This window comes from Chiloscyllium punctatum, chromosome 4 (genome assembly GCF_047496795.1).
Source record: "Chiloscyllium punctatum isolate Juve2018m chromosome 4, sChiPun1.3, whole genome shotgun sequence".
Lineage (NCBI taxonomy): Eukaryota > Metazoa > Chordata > Chondrichthyes > Orectolobiformes > Hemiscylliidae > Chiloscyllium > Chiloscyllium punctatum.
In genome coordinates this window covers 102,704,806-102,718,207 of record NC_092742.1, presented here as the reverse complement: position 1 = coordinate 102,718,207, position 13,402 = coordinate 102,704,806, and the positions used below count along the sequence as shown (strand labels likewise).

The window sequence follows — 13,402 nt, the reverse complement described above, 5'->3', positions numbered from 1 at the left end:
CATCTTCTGCCTCCTTATTGCTTCTTTAGTTATCTTCTGCTAGTGTTTAAAGGCTTCCTAATCATTGGGCTTCCCACTAATCTTCATCATATTGTATGTTTTGCTTTTGCTTTTACGCTGTCCCTGACATCCCATGTCAGTTATGGTTACCTCATCCTCTCCCTAGCATGTTTCTCTTTCTTTGGGAAGGGGAATTTCTGTGCTTCTTGAACTACCCCCAGAAGCTCCTGTCATTGCTGCTCCACTCTCTCCCCTCCTCAGCTCCCCATCCCAATCCACTCTGACCAACTCCTCTTTTATGTCTTTGTAGTTACCTTTACTCCGTTCTAATACTATTACATCTGATTCAATCTCTTCCCTCTTAAACTGTAGGGTGAATTCTATCATATTATGGTCACTGGCCCCTAGGGGTTCCTTCACGTTAAACTCCCTAATCAAGCCTGACTCATTGAACATCTCCAAATCCAGAATTGCCTCTGGATTTGGTGATGTTTGCTTGCTCCCTAGTGAGCTGTACTAATCCAAAAAATAGTCTTATACATATTCCACAAATTTGTTCTCTTGGGATCCACTACCAATCTGATTTTCCCAGTCCACTTGAATATTAGGGGAAGTGACGTCCTAGTTGTATTATTGCTGAACTGTTAATCCAGAGCCCCAGCTAATGTTCTAGTGAACCTGGGTTCGTATGCCACTATGGCAGATGATGGAATTTGAATTTTAAAAAAAACTTGGAATGAAGAGTCTAATGATGACCATTGTCAATTGTTGGAAAAACCCATCTGGTTGATTAATGTCCTTTAGGAAAGAAAACTGCCATCCTTCTGTGGTCTGGCCTGCACGTGACTCCAGACCCACGGCAATTTGGTTTTCTCAGGGACTCTCCTTCTCAACCGCTCCTCTTTTCTGAGTCATGGTGACCCTTGGGTTATACCACCACCAGCCTTGTGGTTCTTCAGCTCAATCTGAAAGAAATACTGTCTTATCTTAGACCATGTCTTCACTGCTGTTATCATGTTCTAATATGGGTTATTTGGATATTCAAACTAACTCAAGCTAAGCTTTCAGCTTCTTTTAAAAAAAAATTGTTTCTTAAATGAGTGTACATGATAGCATGTTATGTGCTGATTGGGTTCCAACTTCCCAGCAGCGTACAAGCACATCACGGCTGGCTTTACATAATCTACATGTTCATTAAACCCTGCCTCTACACACATCTATCTCTCATTTTGAGTTTTGATTTTTGTAGAAAAATGTACTGATTTGTGGAAGTGTTTCCAAAACACGAATTTCATGAAATGAGCAGAATTTTGCTTAATTACCCACTGTGAAACAATGGAATTTGCCAAAGGCCTATATTTAGGAATAGGGTCAGACAGTGGCCCTCCATGCAGGTCCTCGGCCTCCTCCACTGCCGCTCCCTCATCACCCGAAGCCTGGAGGAAGAACGCCTTATCTTCTGCCTCGGAACACTTCAACCCCATGGCATCAATGTGGATTTCACCAGTTTCCTCATTTCCCCTTCCCCCACCTCACCCCAGCTCCAACCGTCCAGCTCAGCATTGCCCTTGTGACCTGTCCTACCTGCCTATCTTCCTTCCCACCTATCCACTTCACCCTCCTCTCTGACCGATCATCTTCATCCCTGCCCCTATTCACCCACTGTACTCTTTGGTACCTTCCCCCACCCTCCTCTCTGACCTATCACCTCCATCCCCACCCCCATTCACCTATTGTACTCTATGCTTTCTCCCCACCCCCACCCCCCCACCCTCATTTATTTCTCCACTCTGCAGGCACCCTGCCTCTATTTCTGATGAAGGGCTTTTGCCCGAAACGTCGATTTTCCTGCTCCTTGGATGCTGCCTGACTTGCTGTGCTTTTCCATCACCACTCTAATCTACACTCTGGTTTCCAGCATCTCCAGTCCTTGTTTTTACCTCAGACAGTGTTGGTTGTCTATTATATACATGTCCACTTCTTCTAAGGTTTTAAAACACCTAGACTTCTCTATATTATTTCATAATTCTCACATGACTCTTTAAAACCTGGACAGACACCATGTAAAATGAGAGATGCAGGACTAGCCCATCACACAATGGAGCTCACCAGGTCAGGAATGCTGAGTGCAGACTTGTGACCTTAATCAGCCCGTACACTTAAAAGGCACTCCCAAAAATTGGAAAGCCCGAGAATGAGGTCAGCAATCCCAGAACAAGGTCCATAGGTTCCTAGGTCAGTGAAATTTTGGTCCAACATTTCAAGTAAACAATCTTTCTTCAGAACTGAAGGGAAATAGAAATTTAATAGATCTTAAGCAAATTAAAAGGGGCAGAAGGAGAAAACAAAATGTCTGTAACATTGAAAACCATACAGAGATTAACTTACAAAATTATTATTATAACAAAGCCATATTTCGTGGTACAAAAGGCAAAGGGAGTGATAATATTTGGAGTAAAGAAAGAAAATATTTGCCAAGAATAGGTGTTGTCACAACAACCACCATCCAATTCAATACCTGGAAACTTCATATTCTGAGATGTTTTTTAAAGTGGGATCAAAAACACAGAGTTAAATTGCTCTGACTACACTGTTTGGGCTGTTATGTCCTTGGAAGGGGAGGAGGAGGTAAAATGTAAACCTCTGAGACGGCATGTGAGGGGACTTGTATTCCGTAATACTTGAAAGGAAAAGTTTATTGTAAAAATGTTGGATTAGTTTGGGCGGCACGGTGGCACTGCTCCCTCACAGTGCCAGAGACCCGGGTTCAATTCCCGACTCAGGCGACTGACTGTGTGGAGTTTGCACGTTCTCCCAGTGTCTGCGTGGGTTTCCTCCGGGTGCTCCGGTTTCCTCCCACAGTCCAAAGATGTGCAGGTCACGTGAATTGGCCATGTAAATTGCCCGTAGTGTTAGGTAAAGAGGTAAATGTAGGGGTATGGGTGGGTTGCGCTGCGGCGGGTCGGTGTGGACTTGTTGGGCCAAAGGGCCTGTTTCCACTACTGTAAGTAATCTAATCTAGTTGATGGAGGAAAGGTAATTGGGATCAGGACACTGTTGAGATAGAGTCTGTTGATGCTGAACAGAAGTTGAGAGTGCAGTTATGGCATCACATGGCACTGAGTGTGGATCTCTCATATCACAAGGAATGTGGTATGTCTTGGAGGTATCTGTAATCATGGTCAGATATGAAACCATATGGAGGTCTGAACCAAAAACAGTTGTTATGGATTGAGAAAGTGGCTGTGAATGCAAGTTTTATCAAACATGAAGAAAGTAAAAGAAAGCAATTAAGGTGAACATACAATAGAGACAAATAAAATTGTTTCGAGGGAAGAGCAGAATGTCTTGATAGAATATCCTTGGAAAGGCAATGGCAATGAATTAAACAAAAGCAACCAAAGTACAAGCAGCCTCTTCTTAACATAACTAGTCAACCAGTGATTTATGTCATTTAAAAGCTACCGTCAATGGATGTTTTTAACTTTAGTTGTAATAATTGCGTGTGTTGTGAAAGGCAACATATTTTTAGAACTTGAGCAGAGTCTGTGTTGCACCTATTTTGAAAGTAACATGTCAGTCGTGTGTCTGTGTGCAGTACTAGTTGTTTGTGTGTTACCAGTTTTGAGTCAGAAGGTTTCAGCAGCAGTCATGTGAATTTAGTCTTAAGTGGAAACAACAGATGCTGGAGATCACTGTGGGTCAGAAGGCATCTGTGGAGGGAGAGCAAGCTAACGTTTCGAATGTAGATGACTTTTCATCAGAGCTGAAGTAACCTGTGGAGGTGACATCATTTATGATATAGTTTGGGGGTGTGATGATAGAGGTAGTGGGTGTTTAATGCTGATGGAGAGATGTTGATAGTCCAGATTAAGTGATTGGAATGTGAGAATGGCAGAACAATGGTGTGTCTACCTGCCAGACTGGAATCCAAGGTAGACAAGCAGGAGGCTGGAAGAACACCGCAAGCCAGACAGCATCAGAAGATGGAGAAGTCAACATTTTGGGCATAACCCTTCTTCAGGTGTAACTCTTCTTCAGGACTAGGTGTAAGGGTAGCTGCAGATAAACAGGGGTGGGGGGATAGTTTTGGGTGGGGAGAAAGGCAGGCTGATGAGGTAGTGATAGGTGAACACAGGTAGAGGGTACGGCTTGGTTAGTCGATGTGAGGAATGAATCTGGTTGATAGCTGGCAGGAAGGGTCGGTCAGAGGAATGGAAGGAAGAAGGATGGGCAGGAAAGGGAGTTGGGAATGGGAAGGGAGATTATTTAAAATTGGAGAACTTGATGTTGAGTTCTCTGGGTTGTAGGCTGCCCACCACCAAGAACATCTTCCCTTCCCCACCCTTCTCTGCATTCTGCAAGGACCGTTCACTTCATCAATCTTTGGTTCATGCCACTCTCCCCATCAAACCGGCCCCTGCCCCCCCGCCCCCCACCCGGAACTGCCTGGTACTTTCCCCTGCAACCGTAAAAGATGCAAAACCTGCCAGCACACTGCACCCTTCACTTCCATTCGGCACCCCAAACAATTGTTCCAGGTGAGGGAGAGGTTTACCTGCCTCTCCTCCAACCTAGTTTACTGTATATGGTGCTCCGGATGTGATCTTCTTTACATTGGTGAGACCAAACGTAAACTAAAGGTATGTTTTGCCTGGCACCTCAGCTGGGCCCGCAGGGGCTGACCTGACCTCTCAGTAACCGCCCATTTCAATTCCCCTTCCCCTTCCCTCTCTGACATGACCGTCCTCAGCCTCCTCCATTGCCGTAGCGAATCAGTCCTCCAATGTTGGAAGACTCAACATTGAGCTCTCCAATTTCAAATAGTCTCCCTTCCCATCCCCCGGCTCCAGCCTCCAACCAAGTTCATTCCTCCCATCAATCAACCAGGTCGCACCCTCTACCTGTGTTCACCTATCACCATCTCACCACTCTGTCCCTCTCTCCACCCAAAACCCTCCCCATGTTATTTCCAACTCCCCTTACTTCCACCCTCAGTCCTGAAGGAAGGTTACACCCGAATCATTGACTTCTCCACCTCCTGATGCTGCCTGGCTTGCTGTGTTCTTCCAGCCTCTGTTTGTCACACCTGAAAGCACAGACAGTCCCACTGGGTTGGAGGAGAGGAGAGAGGACATTATTACAAAATGTAACAATAAAGCTAAAAGAGAAGAAATGGGAGTTGGTTCACAAGTGACTAGTCTGAAGATGATTTGGAGATGCTGGTATTGGACTGGGGTGTACAAAGTTTAAAAATCACACAACACCAAGTTATAGTCCAACAGGTTTAATTGGACGCACACTAGCTTTTGGAGTGTAGCTCCTTCATCAGGTGGTAGTGGAGAGCTCAATCCTAACACACAGAATTTATAGCAAAAATTTAGTGTGATGTAACTGAAATTATACACTGAAAAATTGTCTGTTAAGCCTTTCATCCATTAGAATACCGTGATAGTTTCACTTCTTTCATGTGTAAATCACAAAACCTTTGTTTTAAAAGGTTGTATTCTCAGGTTAGCTGTGAACAATGGTGACAGCTAGACAATATGTTGAAGGTGTTAGCCTCCTGTGTTCTCTGTCTATGCCATGATATTTAGATTGATTCTAATCTAAAAAGTGAGATAACGGCGTTTTACATAAATTCATGCCGTTTTTGAGCAAAGTACAATGTAACCCTGCAAGTACAAATTCACCCCACAAAATATATGTGTGCATGTGGGTCTTTGCCTGTCTGTTTGCGTGTGTGTGTGTGTCTGGGTTGGGGGTTGTGAGTGTGAGAAAGCGTATGTGTGTGTGTAGTGAGTGCAGAGTGTCTTAAGCTGTGAGGGGTGCATGTGTGAGTGTGTGTGCCTGTAAGGGTGTCTGTGTGGGCGTGTGTGTGTATAGGAGTGCTTGTGTGTGTGTGTGTGTGTGTGTGAGAGAGTGTGTGTGTAGGAGTATCTCTGTGTGTGTATAGTGCAATGGTGGTCACCTGCGGTTACATGGGAAGGTGCTGTGGGGAGAGGAGGTGGTATTGGTGTTTGTGGAATGGACTAGGGTGTCCCGGAGGGAAAAATCCCTGTGAAATTCAGATGGGCGGGGGAATATGATAGTTCATTCTCAAGATAGTTCAACTTTTCTAGCAATAGGTGCGAAGTCTGTCTGTGTCCCAATGTTTAGTCTGACTGACAAGCCCTCTACATAATTTTAGAGAGTGACACTGGACTCCTTTAGCTATAAATTCTGTGATCATGATCTTATCCTCCACAACTACCTGATGAAGGAGCTAGTGCTTCCAAATAAACTTGTTGGACTATAGTCTGGTGTTGTGTGATTTTTAACTTTGTCCACCCAATCCAGTATGGCACTTCCACATCATCTGCAGACTGGGCAGTTTACAGCTTTCTGGACTTAATACTGAACTTCAAATTGTGAACCAACTCCCATTTCTTCCCTTTCTTTTTAACTTGTTACATTCTGTATTCACATCCTCTCTCCCCTCACCCCACCCATTAGGACTGTCAGTCCTTTCAAGTCTAGCACGTATTCACACCATTGTTGTACCATTCTCACTTAATCAACTATCAACATTTTTTCTCCATTACTCTACACCCACTATCCCCACCACCCCAAACTATAGCATAAATGCTGTCCCCTCCACATGTCACTTCAGCTCTGATGAAGAGTCATCTAGACTTGAAACATTAGCTTGCTCAGTCTCCACGGATGCTGTCTGACCCACTGTGATCTTGTTGTTTCCAGTATTGATTCCAGCGTCTGCAGTAATTTGCTCCTACTTAGTTTTAAGTGCAGCCCGATGCACAAGAGAATATGCAATTTCTCAGAAGTACCATAACTTGCAAATCTATTCTGTGCCATCAAGCTTAGCCATCTTCTTAGCATTGGATGATATGTAGGCATCCTTCCAAACTTGGGTAAAATTAAAGATCACACAACACCAGGTTATAGTTCAACAGGTTTATTTGGATGTACAGGTACACAATCCTTTATCCGAAACGCTTGGGACCAGCTGGTTTTCAGAATTCAGAATTTTTCGATTTTGATGGTGAAATTTAAAAATATTTTACTGAACAGCAGACTCACTGTGAGTATTACGGGCCCTGAGACAGATTGAGGACTGACAGTGCTGGGCCACGCCCACCCACATTGCATCTGAGTGACATGCATGGAGTGGGTGCAGAGTTGGGTTAACTGTTTGCACGCCAAACAACCTTGTTAACGAAAAAAAAACTTCACGAGAAAATTTTCGGATTTTGGAGCTCTTCAGATTTTGGGATTTCGGATAAAGGGTTGTCTACCTGTACAAGCATTCAGAACGCTTCTCCTTCATCAGGTAGCCCTTGGATAAGGTAGACTTAAGTTTGAGGGATTGGTAGAGGGAACATACTACAGCTGTGATCGTTTATGGGGACTGGACCAGGCTTGTTACTTCGGCTGGCAGGCTCACCCAACATAACAAGAACGAGCACTGGTTTTAAGGAGTCAACCTAGACGGAAAACGTTTGCTCTGTTTCTCTTTTCACAGATGCTGCCCAAACTGCTGGGCTTCCAAAGTTCTCTGCCTCCACCACGCGTGAACTCAGTGAATCCCTCCCTCATTGCTACACAACTGTGACCTCTTCAGCCCATTGGGCTACTCTTCCCAACCCACCTCCCACTTTATCAGTTGTTCCCCCTAGCACCACATCTAGACCTGAAGAAAGGTTATCAAACATTGACTTCTCCACCTCCTGAAGCTGCCTGATTTGGTGTGTTATTCCAGTTTCATGTTTGTCTACTTTGGATTCCAACATCGGTAGTTTGTTTTGTCTCTCACGAAGCCGCCACATTAATTACAGACTTGACAGTGGGGTGGGTGGTGGGCTAAACTTGGAAGAACTACAACTCCCAGAATGCCCTTCGGTGGCGGTAATGGGCGGGGCGGGATGCTGATCGATCCCTGAACACGACAAGACGGACGAGGGTCACCCAGTAACGGTTGTGACCGACGTGGGGGTAGACCAATAGGAGCTGCCGGAGCGGGGCAAAGGTTGATCAACGGCCGAACGCGATTGGACGGAGGGGGCGGCCGCTCTGTGACATGTTTGACCGACGTGACCGAAGACCAACGGGAACCGGGAAAGGGGGCGGGCCACCTGCTCCGGCCGTGCGGTGCCGACCAATGGCGAGGTGCCGGAGGGGGGGGCGGGGCGTGAGTGTTGTCGGGGCCGGTTGCGATGGTACAGAGCGACGTAGGAGGCCGCTGCAGTCATGGAGGGCGGAGGAGGAGGAGGAGCCGCCGCCGCCATCGCCGAGTGCTCCTGACTCCGGGCGAAAGGAATTGCGTCCGCTTTGCCGTTCCGGAGGATTTCCGCGCCTTTTAGTTCCACCTTCACTCCCTCCCTCAGAGAGATGAAAGGAGCCCGGTTGTAACGTGAGAGCCCCGAGGGTGGGCTTGGTGGGGGAGGTTTGAGCGAAGGCCGGTTGCTGGGTGATTAACCCTATGTGCTCCAAGGTCTGAGGAGGTGATGTCGCTGCCTCTCGTGTCGGTGTGATGCCGGTGTTGTTGTTGTTGTTGCTGCTGCAGCTGCTGATGCTGAAGCTGAAGAGAGACAGGATGTTGAGCCATCTCACAGGTAAAGCTTTTGTGGAAACATTTGCTTTGAGTCACTGACTGACTTGGGGAGGAGGGGGAGGGTAACTAATGGAGCCATCATTGATTTACCCCCCCCCCCAGCCAGATCCCATTCTCAATGTGCGGTCGGTGCAACAAAGGTGCTCCTGATTTGTGTTTTAATTGTTTCCAACCACACACTGATTTGATTTGATTTGTTTTGTTTTCTCTCTCTCTCTCTCTCGTTTCTGAGCCTTGAGGTATTTTTCTTTCTTTCTAAATAAAGGGTTTTCCACTGTTTTGATCTTCATGTTGGGATTATAAGGGTACCTTCTTGAGAATGAGCTTGGCCTGCTTTTCCAACACCCTCTTCTCTTCTCTCCCTTTCCCCCCCCCCCCCCCTTTCATTTCTCAAAACTTGCTGCATCATTTTTAACCTTTTCTTAAAAAAAACATGCCAACCAGTACGTTATATTTCAATTTCTAAGCTTAAGACAATTGCGTTAAACCTACCCACTCCACCTGATTATAATTCCGAGTCGCCTGGCTCCCAGGTCCTGTTTGACACACACACTCTGAGTCAGTCAGGATTGATCCGTGTTTTCTGTTGGACTCCTTCCAGTCCTCAGTCCTCTGGGACAAGCGCAGGCGTTCTTAGAAATCCGTGTTAGGAAGGTCTCGCTGTTCGTAAAATCGTTATTGATTGAGCAAACGACGTTTCCCGTTCCCAGATATTCGCAACGGGTAGGGGAAGGGATCAATATCAGATCGGGGGTGGGGTGGGGGTAGAGAAAGATACTGACCTTCAAGCAAGACAGTTTCATTTGCTCATAACTAATTGAAAATGAAGCAGCTGCAGCAATTGATTTTTTTTGGGGGGGGGGGGCGGTTGGGGTCTATGGTTGGAGGAACACTTGGCCCCAACAGGACGAGATTTTTGTAGAATGGATCAGTGAGATAGGTAATAGCGATGGAGCTACCATTGGCTTCAGAAGCGAAGATGCAGCAGAAAATGCAATTCCTCTGCGATAACATTGCTTCATGCTGTATTCTGTTCAGGCGCTGGCGTCATTAATGCGTGCAGGCACTTATTTGGGTCGGATCAGTACTTGATTTTTCAGTTTTGATAGCAGTATTTTCAAAATCGTATTTGCGCTTATTTGTGTTTTGTCCTAAGTACTTAGCTATGAGGCTCCCTACTCTTGAGTTTAAATATTTAGCGATCACGTAAGATGCTACATGTAATTTGAACATATCATCAGGATAATATATAAACTAACTGTGAAATTGTTTTTGAATGGAATGCAGTGCCTGTTATTGGAAGTTTAAATCAGATATTCATTGGAGTATAATGCGGTTTATTTTTAAAACAAACTTTTTGGCGGAAACATTTACATTTCTGCTTACCAGTGACAATATCTTTTCATTGGGTCTGGCAACATCTGTGAAAAGAAATCCGAGTTAACACCAGACGTTCTAAGGATCACCCGGTCCGAAACATTAACGCACATTTCTCTCCACAGCCACTTCTGTTTGTGTTCCTGATTTACAGCATACGCAGTTCTTTCGGTTTTTAATACCTCTTCATAATTAAATGACTTGATTCAAAGCACAAAGCATGTTTCACACGCATGCGTTGTAAATTAGCTAAGTCATTGATAATTATCGGAATGTAACATTTAGAAAATATTTACATGTAATTTTTTGAAGTAACTTTCGATGGCTTATTAGCTTTCCAGAATTATTCAAAATACAAATACAATCTGTGCAAATTCATCTTGGCTTTTGTGCTATTTTGACTGCCATTACTAATAAAATAGGTGCTGTCAATCACTGTTTTATTTTGAAACCTCTAGCTTTTCCTGGGCTGTATCATAACTCTAGAGTCTGTCCGGAATGATCAATAGTAGGTCATAAATTAGATGAAATCTATAAATGGAGTAGTAGTTGGTGAGATTTATGTAGTGTTTCTATGTTGGTGCAAAGCAGATTATTAGAATTATTTCTTTTTTGAGGTTCTTGACTAGAGTATCCAAAGGGCCAGGATTCTGTTAACGTTCTGAATCAGGATATAATTTATTTGTAATAAAAGTAATGCTTGAAGGAGACCAAGATCAAGATTATGAAGTGTGTTTTAAGTTTGGATTGTCAGAATAGATGTAGCTCTGAATTTTTAACACTTGAGATTTGATTTATTTAATACCAAGGAATGCTTTTTTTTATGCCATTAAGTCGATAATTTCAATAAGCATTTTTTAACAATAGGTATGAGAGGTTTAAAAATGTTGTGGTTGGTTAAATCAGCAGCTCCAAAGTCAGATTATTTCTCAGGAAATATACACAGCTGTTTTTACTGATTTTGGATTTGAGCAGAAATTGGTTGATCTCTGAGGGTAATGAGGAAAAGTAGCAATAGCATGCATTAGGATTTGCACTTTATTCAGTTAGGTAGGCTTTCAAGCTTTTATATCCATGTTGTAACTGGCGGCTACTCTTTGGAATTTCTGTACTGATAGCCAACGTGAACTGAGCGAGACATGTGATTTTGGTCACTTGTTAATGAACATATCCACCACAATTTTTCTAACCATCATTCCCATTGAGTCATGTTTTTATTCTACAAAAGGTGTACTGGGTAACTAAGTTTTAGGTATTTTGAAGCCATCTAGGTAAGTTAACATAGCAAAACAATTGTCAGTCTATTTAAATACTAATGACAGTAGCTCTCCAAAATTGAACATTGTAAAAACACGGTTGGAGTGAGGTGCAGCTACCAGCTGATAAATAGCCAGACTAAATGTATCAAAGCTAATGCCTTCAATTGAGATTGGAGGCAAAATATATTTTACTTACTCATGTTTTGTTTTGGCAACATGAGTTGGGCCAGCATTTATTTCCCATTCTGGAGTAAAGTGAGCTACTGCCTTGAACAGCTGTGATCCACTGTACCATTAGAGAAGGAGTTCCAGGATTTTGACTTGGCAACACTGAAAGAATTCCAAGTCTGGGTGGTGACTGACTTGGAGAACATGGTGGTGTTCCCACATATCTGCTCGCTTTATCCTTCTAGATAACTGTCATTGTAGATTTGGCAGGTAAAGACTAAGGAGTCTTGGTTGAATTTCTGCAGTGGTCTTTTAGATGGTACACACTGCCACTGAGTGTTAGTGGTGAAGGAAGTGGATGTGATACTTTGCTTTGGTGTTAAGCTTGAATGTTGTTGGAGCTACACTGAACAAGTAGGAGTGTTTCATCACACTCGTACTTGTGCCTTGTAGATAATAGACATGCTTCAGGAACCAGAAGGTGAGTTACTTGCTGCAGAACTCTTAGACTCTGACCTACCCTTGTAGCTACAGTATTTATGGTCTGTTTATGGTCAGTGGTAAAACCCAGAGTATTGATTAGTGTGGATTTGGAGTTAGTAATATCATTGAATATCAAGGAATGGTGGTAGATTCTCTGTCTGATATGGTCATGGTCTGGCATTTATGTAACAGGAATGTTACTTGCCATGTTGTCAACCCAAACTGGATATTGACCAGGTCTTGATTGCCTCGATGTATAAGGAGTTATGAATGGAGCTCAACATTATGACTGCACAGAGATGTACAGCATGGAAACAGACCCTTCAATCCAACTTGTCAATGCCGACCAGATATGTTAACCTAATCTAGCCCCGTTTGCCAACACTTGGTCCATATCTCTCTCAAACCTTTCCTTTTCATAAGTACATCCAGATACCTTTTTTAAATGTTGTAATTATACCAGCCTCCATCACTTTCTCTGGCAGCTGATTCCATACACGCACCACCCTCTGTGTGAAAGAGTTGCCCCTTAGGTTCCTGTTAGTTTTCCCCCCCCCACCCCGACCAACCCTAAACCTATATCCTGCAGTTCTGGACTCCCCACCCCAGGGAAAAGCCCATGTCTTTTTACCATATCAATGCCTCTCAGGATTTTATAAACCTCTATAAGGTGATCCCTCCGCCTCTGATGCTCCAGAGAAAACAGCCCCAGCCTATTCAGCCTCTCCCTGTAGTTCAAATCCTCCAACCCTGACAACATACTTGTAAATCTTTTCTGAACCCTTTCAAGTTTCACAACAGCCTTCTGATAGGAAGGAGGACAGAATTGCATACAATATTCTAAAAGTGGCCTAACCGATGTCCTGTACAGCTGCAATATGACCTCCCAACTCCTATACTCGCTGCTCTGCTCTGACCAATAAAGGTAAGCATACCAAACACCACCTTCACTATCCTATCTACCTGGGCCTCCACTTTCAAGGAACTGTGAACCTTCACTCAAGGTCTATTTGTTCAGCAACACTCCCAGGACCTTACCATTTAGTGTATAAGCCCTGCTATGGTTTGCTCTTCCAAAATGCAGCACCTCGCATTTATCAAATTTACTAACTATGCCTCTTGTGTTCACATCCAAATCACTTGCATAAATGACAAACAGCAGTGGACCTGGCACTGATTCTTGTGGCACACCACTGATCACAGACCTCCAGTATGAAAGGCAACAGTCCACCACCACCTTCTGATTTCTATCTTTTGAGCTAGTTCTGTATCCAAATGGATAGTTCTCACTGTACTCCGTGAGATCTAATCTTGCTAACTAGTCAAGCTTGACGATTCTTGTTGAAAGCCTCACTGAAATCCATATAGATCATGTTCACCGCTCTGCCCTCAGCAATCCTCTTTGCTACATCTTCAAGAAACTCAATCAAGTTAGTGAGACATGATTTCCCACACACAGTCATGTTGACTATCCCTAATAGTCCTTGCCTTTCCAAATACA

General features: G+C 44.0%; 1 protein-coding gene across 3 annotated transcripts in view; it reads left to right on the top strand.

The window, feature by feature from the left end:
• Positions 1-8,219: 8,219 nt before the first annotated feature.
• The window catches only part of LOC140476599 (tau-tubulin kinase 2-like), a 299,170-nt gene continuing 293,987 nt past the window's right edge, over positions 8,220-13,402 (top strand). For all 3 annotated transcript variants that reach the window (XM_072569438.1, XM_072569437.1, XM_072569436.1), the window contains exon 1: positions 8,220-8,615. The gene's annotated coding sequence lies outside the window, so the exon portion shown is untranslated. The remainder of the gene's footprint in view (positions 8,616-13,402) is intronic.